The sequence below is a fragment of the Coregonus clupeaformis genome, chromosome 2, assembly GCF_020615455.1.
Source record: "Coregonus clupeaformis isolate EN_2021a chromosome 2, ASM2061545v1, whole genome shotgun sequence".
NCBI classification, from domain to species: Eukaryota; Metazoa; Chordata; class Actinopteri; order Salmoniformes; family Salmonidae; genus Coregonus; species Coregonus clupeaformis.
In genome coordinates this window covers 17,413,789-17,421,679 of record NC_059193.1, presented here as the reverse complement: position 1 = coordinate 17,421,679, position 7,891 = coordinate 17,413,789, and positions in this window count along the sequence as shown.

Here is a 7,891-nt window from a genome sequence, read left to right as displayed (position 1 = left end):
ATGCATAGATAATAAACAGAGAGTACCAGCAGCGTATGTAAAGGGTGTGAAGGAATGTGAATGTATGTGTGTGTGTGTGTGTGTGTGTGTGTGTGTGTGTGGAGTCAATATGCATGTGTGTGTGTGTGTGTGTTTTGTGTGTGTGTGTGTGTGTGTGTGTTGGAATGTCAGTGTAGTATGTGTGAGTGTGTGGTTAGAGTCCTGTCAGTGTACATTGAGCCTGTGCAAGAGAGTCAGTGATTTATAAGTCATCAAGGGGTATAATAAGGGGGCAATGCAAATAGTCCACGTAGCCATTTGATTAACTGTTCATCAGTCTTATGGCTTGGGGGTAGAAGCTGTTAAGGATCCTTTTGGTCCCAGACTTGGCGCACTGGTACCACTTGCCGTGTGGTAGCAGAGAAAACAGTCTATGACTTGGGTGTCTGGAGTCTTTGACCATTTTTAGGGCCTTCCTCTGACAACGCCTGGTATAGAGGTCCTGGATGGCAGGAAGCTCGGCTTCAGTGATGTACTGGGCTGTATGCACTACCTCTGTAGTGCCTTTGCAGTCGGATGCCGAACAGTTGCCATACTAAGCAGTGATGCAACCAGTCAGGATGCTCTCGATGGTGCAGCTGTATAACTTTTTGAGGATCTGAGGTCCCATGCCAAATCATTTTAGCCTCCGAAGGGGGAATAGGCATGTCATGCCCTCTTCACGACTGTGTTGGTGTGTTTGGATCATGATTGGTCCTTAGTGATTTGGACACCAAGGAACTTGAAGCTCTCGACCCGCTCCACTACAGCCCTGTCGATGTGTAAATCGGCATCAGGAAATTGAGTCTATCATAGTTAATGTGGGATTCAATGACATTATGAGGCAGCTCAGAACAGCTGAAGATGGGTTTTAAAGAACTGATTGGGTTACTACTTGACACCAACAAACACCCCATAATGCCTGGCCCTCTGCCCTTTCTAAATCTTGGCATTGAACGGTTCAGCAGATCCTCCATAACTGGCTACGAGACTATTGCAGCTCTATGGGTGTAACATTTATTGAACATTTTGATACCTTCTGGAAACAAAGCTCGTATTATAAGGAGGATGGGCTCTACCCAAATCATTTGGGTTCCTGGATCCTTTCACAGCATTATAAGGCTGCATTGAGACAATGACTTATCAAGGACCCAAGCCTAGCTCATTTAATCCCTACCATTGTGTCACTGAGTTGTCATAATGCTTCAACAAATGTACATTATCCCAGGAGCGCTGGAAGACGCAATGTAACTAACCTAATTTAAGTCCCTCTTACTGCCCGGAATGCCTCTGCTGATTCTACAGCTATTGTATGCAGTAATCATATGCCTATGAACCAGAGTAATACTGTTAGCACTGAGGTGGTGTGCCCTAGTAGGAAGTCCACTGTGTGAAGCTCACCCTGCACTAATAAAAATAACCTGAGTATGTCTACCTTTGCTAAGCTTCCCAGTGAAGCAATAAAAACAATCAAGCATCCCAGAAAAGTGCTAAAAATAGCCCACATTAACATATGTAGCTTAAGAAACAAGGTTCATGAAATCAATAATTTGCTAGTAACAGATGACATTGATATTCTGAAAATCTCTGAAACTCACTTAGATAATACCTTTGATGATACGGTGGTCGCAAAACACGGTTATAAGATCTACAGAAAATGCAGAAATGCCAAAGGGGGAGGTGTGGCTGTTTATATTCAGAACGACATTCCTGTAAAACTTAGAGAGGATCTAATGTTAAATACTGTTGAAATAATATGGCTAAAGGTTAATCTGCCTCACCTAAAGCCCATTCTGGTGGGAAGCTGCTATAGACCACCAAGTGCTAACAGTCAGTATCTGGATAACATATGTGAAATGCTTGATAATGTATGTGATATCAACAGAGAGGTATATTTTCCGGGTGATTGAAATATTGACTGGCTTTCATCAGGCCGCCCACTCAAGAGAAAGCTTCAAACTGTAACTAGTACCTGCAACCTGGTTCAGTCAACCTACCAGTGTAGTTACAAACAGCACAGGAAATAAATCATCAAAATGTATTAATCACATCTTTACTAATGCTGCAGAAATTTGTTTGAAAGCAGTATCCAAATCCACCTGATGTAGTGATCACAATATAGTAGCCATACAGTATCTAGGAAAACCAAAGTTCCAAAGGCTGGGCCTAACATAGTGTATAAGAGGTCATACAAAAGGTTTGTAGAGATTCCTATGTTGTTAATGTAACAAATATGTGTTGTTCCGTGCTGTGTAATGAGAAGAAACCAGATGCTGCACTTCACACATTTATGAAATTGCTTATCCCAGTTACTAATAAGCATGCACCTATTAAGAAAATGACTGTAAAAACTGTTAAATCCCTGTGAATTGATGAGGAATTGAAAAATTGTATGGTTGAGAGGGATGAGGCAAAATAAATGGCAAATAAGTCTGGTTTCACAACCGATTGGCAAACGTACTGCAAATTGAGAAATCATGTGACTAAACAATAAAAAGAAGAAGAAACTACACTATGAAACAAAGACACATTACATAAATAATGATAGTAAAAAGCTTTGGAGCACCTTAAATGAAATTTTGGGCAAAAATGTCAACTTACTGAGGATAATACTGAACGATATTGCCACTCCTATTTGCCATATCTTCAATTTAAGCCAACTAGAGTGTGTGCCCTCAGGCCTAGAGGGAAGCAAAAGGAGGGAAGCAAAAGTCATTCCCCTACCTAAGAATAGTAAAGCCCCCTTAACTGGCTCAAATAGCCAACCAATCAGCCTGTTACCAACCCTTAGTAAACTTTTGGAAAAAAAGGTGTTTGACCAGATACAATGCTATTTTATAGTAAACAAATTGACAACAGACTTTCAGCACGCTTATAAGGAAGGACATTCAACAAGCACAGCACTTATGACTGATGATTGGCTGAGAGAAATGTATGATAAAAAGATTGTGGGGGCTGTTTTCTTAGACTTCAGTGTGGCTTTTGACATCATCGATCATAGTCTGCTGCTGGAAAAACGTATGTGTTATGGCTTTACATCCCCTGCTATATTGTGGATAAAGAGTTACCTGTCTAACAGAACACAGAGGGTGTTCTTTAATGGAAGCCCATCCAACATCATCCAGGTAGAATCAGGAATTCCCCAGGGCAGCTGTCTAGGCCCCTTACTTTTTTCAATCTTTACTAAACGACATGCCACTGGCTTTGAGTAAAGCCTATGAGCTTTGAGTAAACACTATACACATCAGCTACTACAGCGACTGAAATGACAGCAACGCTTAACAAAGAGCTGCATTTAGTTTCAGAATTGGTTGCAAGGACTAAGTTAGTCCTAAATATTTCAAAAACTAAAAGCATTGCATTTGGGACAAATCATTCACTAAACCCTAAACTTCAACTAAATCTTGTAATGAATAAGGTGGAAATTGAGCAAGTTGAGGTGCCTAAACTGCTTGGAGTAACCCTGGATTGTAAACTGTCATGGTCAAAGCATATTGATACAACAGTAGCTAAGATGGGGAGAAGTCTGTCCATAATAAAGCGCTGCTCTGCCTTCTTAACAGCAATATCAACAAAGCAGATCCTAGTTTTGTCGCACCTAGTTTTGTCGCACAAGGCAGATCCTAGTTTTGTCGCACCTGGACTACTGTTCAGTCGTGTGGTCAGGTGCCACAAAGAGGGACTTAGGAAAATTGTTAGCTCTCTGTGTACATGCAAGGGCCAGCACGGCTGTACACAGAGAGCTAACATTAATAATATGCATGTCAATCTCTCCTGGCTCAAAGTGGAGGAGAGATTGACTTCATCACTACTTGTATTTGTGAGAGGTATTGACATGTTGAATGCACCGAGCTATCTGTTTGAACTACTGGCACACAGCTCGGACACCCATGCATACCCCACAAGACATGCCACCAGAGGTCTCTTCACATTCCCCAAGTCCAGAACAGACTATGGGAGGCGCAGAGTACTACATAGAGCCAAGATGACTACATGGAACTCTATTCCATATCAAGTAACTCATGCAAGCAGAAACATTTGATTTAAAAAACAGATAAAAATACATCTTATGGAACAGTGGGGACTGTGAAGCAACACAAACATAGGCACAGACAAATGCATACAAACACACATTTCCCTACCTCCTCATTGTCTCCTTCCTCTCTCTCTCTCTCTCTCTCTCTCTCTCTCTCTCTCTCTCTCTCTCTCTCTCTCTCTCTCTCTCTCTCTCTCTCTCTCTCTCTCTCTCACCCTCTCTCTCTATTTCTCAGCGGCGTGTTTGGAGCTGGTGGTGTGTGTGTGTGTGTTGGTGTGTGTGCGAGGGATCTGTGCGCCCCCAGTTCTGTGCAGCCTCCAATCGGCAGAACATGCTCAGAATGAAAAGGAATTCCTGGTGGAGCGGCTGAGTGACGAGGTCAACCTCATGCAGAAGGAGAACTCTGACCTCTCACCTTTGGAGGTAAGACAGCTTGAGATATGGTTGCCTTTAACCCCAGATCTAGGATCAAAATATCCTACTTATAACAGCTACATCGGTAAAGCAAATAACACTATACTTAAAGCATCCAGGTAACATAAGAGCTAGTCTACTTCATACAAATAAAACATTGCCAGAGCTACTCAAATAGCTTGCATGTGTTGTTATTGTTAGGCCTGTATTTAGCTAATTGGATGAATAGAAACATAGGAGAACAGCGAGAAAAGTGTAGCGTGCGGTTAGAGTGACTAATCGGCTACAATTATTTCAGTAAATTGTGTTTAGTGGTCTTACTAATTGAAATAGAAAAGGTATATTTTCTGAAGAAAAAATGGTGAAGAATGAATAAAAATCTTATGGGGAATAGAACGGTCTGGCCTGGACTTTCCTCTGGCATGGACTTTTTGGTGCCTGTTTGAAGCACTGTCACCATCATTAAAAAAATTATAAACTTGTCTCAGCAACATATCTTTCCTATTTGCATATTGGCATATTGGATCGAAAGAGGGTAGAGATGTCTTTACCCATTATCGCATAGCCCTTTTCTGCAGTCAATGACCAAAAGTACCTTCTTTGGCCTCATGTGTGGAATGTTATTACTATTTTTCATAATTTCATAATTAATAAAGATACTTTTTTTAAACGATGAAAATCTGGTGTTTCTATGTCAAACAGTTTTGTTATATTTCAGTCTTCTGTGATGTACAGTGCCTTTGGAAAGTTTTCAGACCCCTTGACTTTTTCCACATTTTGTTACATTACAGCCTTATTCTAAAATGGATTTTAAAAAATTATCTTCAGCAATCTACACACAATACCCCATAATGACAAAGTGAAAACAGGTTTTTGCACATTTATTTATTACAATTACTATGAGACTCGAAATTGAGCTCAGGTGCATCCTGTTTCCATTGATCATCCTTGACATGTTTCTGCAAATTGATTGGAGTCCACCTGTGGTAAATTCAATTGATTGGACATGATTTGGAAAGGCCCACACCTGTCTATATAAGGTCCCACAGTTGACAGTGCATTTCAGAGCAAAAACCAAACCATGAGGTCAAATGAACTGTCCGTAGAGCTCCGAGACAGGATTGTGTCGAGGCACAGATCTGGGGAAGGGTACCAAAAAATGTCTACAGCATTGAAGGTCAACCAAGACTCTTCCTAGAGCTGGCCACCCGGCCAAACTGAGCAATCGGGGGAGAAGGGCCTTGGTCATGGAGGTGATCAAGAACCCGATGCTCACTCTGACAGAGCTCCAGAGTTCCTCTGTGGAGATGGGAGATCTTTCCAGAAGGAAAACCATCTCTGCAGCACTCCATCAATCAGGCCTTTATTGTAGCGTGGCCAGACGGAAGCCACTCCTCTGTAAAAGGCACATGACAGCCCGCTTGGAGTTTACCAAAAGGCACCTAAAGACTCTCAGACCATGAGAAACAAGATTCTCTGGTCTGATGAAACCAAGATCGAACTCTTTGTCCTGAATGCCAAGCGTCACGTCTGGAGGGAACCTGGCACCATCCCTACGGTGAATCATGGTGGTGGCAGCATCATGCTTTGGGGATGTTTTTTAGCGGCAGGGACTGGGAGACTAGTCAGGATCGAGGCAAAGATGAACAGAGCAAAGTACAGAGAGATCATTGATGAAAACCTGCTCCAGAGCACTCAGGACCTCAGACTGGGGCGAAGATTTAATTTCCAACAGGACAACAACCCTAAGCACACAGCTAAGACAATGCAGGAGTGGCTTCGGGACAAGTCTCTGAATGTCCTTGAGTGGCCCAGTCAGAGCCCGGACTTGAACCCGATCGAACATTTCTGGAGAGACCCGAAAATAGCTGTTCAGCAACATTCCCCATCCAACCTGACAGAGCTTGAGAGGATCTACAAAGAAGAATGGAAGAAACTCCCCAAATACAGGTGTGCCAAGCTTGTAGCGTCATGCCCAAGAAGACTCGATGCTGTAATCACTGCCAAAGGTGCTTCAACAGAGTACTGAGTAAAGGGTCTGAATACTTATGTAAATGTGATATTTAAGTTTATGTTTTTATATAAATTAGCAAATATTTCTAAAAACCTGTTTTTGCTTTGTCATTATGGAGTATTGTGTATAGATTGATAAGGGTAAAAAACAATTTAATCAATTTTAGAATAAGGCTGTAATGTAACAAAATGTGGAAAAAGTCAAGGGGTCTGAATACTTTCCGAAGGCACTGTATGTAAAGTGTAATATTGGGATGCTTACTCAAAGTAACTAAGTAAATTAAAACATTTTAACGTCATTTAACAGATTGATGTTGGGAAAATAAATGGCAGAAATTCACACGGATGTTTAATGCCTGTAAATTTGATCTGTGCCCTGTTCTATTCAGTTTGTAGCTGTGAAGGTGTGTACGAGTGTGACATGATTTCTAAAGTTGATCATTTCATGTATTATGTCCAACAGCTGGACTTGATATTGCCCCAGGACAAATCTGGAAAAATAAGAGAGGTGGGTGACGTATAACTCTATAGAACTCAACACATTACAACACAGCTTATAGCCAGCCAAACATGGATATTAATACTGTAATTTGATTATATATTTGCCTGCAGACATGGTGCCTACTGGACCAAATAGATTGTAACCACCACACCATGCCTGAAGTTGTCCGCAAGCATGCCCAATCATTGAGACAGTCTTTGAAAATAGCGGTGAGTGTGTGTGTGCGTTCGTACTTGCATGTATATGTGTGTGTGTGTGTGCATGCGTGCTTGTGTGTGTGTACATCTGGGTTGAAGGTTCTCTCTCACACCTTCTTCCATCTCGCATCCCAGGCTGTGCCTGACTCCGCCCCGTGTCCGTCTCCATGCCATGTCAACCTCGACCCCTGGAACAATCTGAGGTGGAAGATGGGTCGTCTTCCTCACTGGATGAAAATTCTAAACAGTCTAGAACTTGACTGCACCTAATAGAACAGATTAGACATTTATTTATCAGGTAACAGTTTATTCTATAGCCCTGTGTCAGCTTGTATTTGTATGGTATTTAAAATATATATTTAGTAAATACCAGTCAATATGAATCAGGGTTGTAACATAAACTGAATATGGAAACTATCAATTGTGTATTTATTTAATTGTATTTTTTGTTTGATCAGTCCTAGCAAAATATTCCTGCAGCAACAAGATTTGAACATTTAGTACATAATGTTGCCTGGTCGGTAGTTAGGCTATTAGCAGTGGTGTAAAGTACTTAAGTAAAAATACTTTAAAGTACTACTTAAGTGGTTTTGAGGGGTATCTGTATTTTACTTTACTAATTATATTTTTGACACCTTTTACTTTTTCCTCACTACATTCCTAAAGAAAATAATGTACTTTTTACTCCATAAATTTTTGTCCTGACACCCA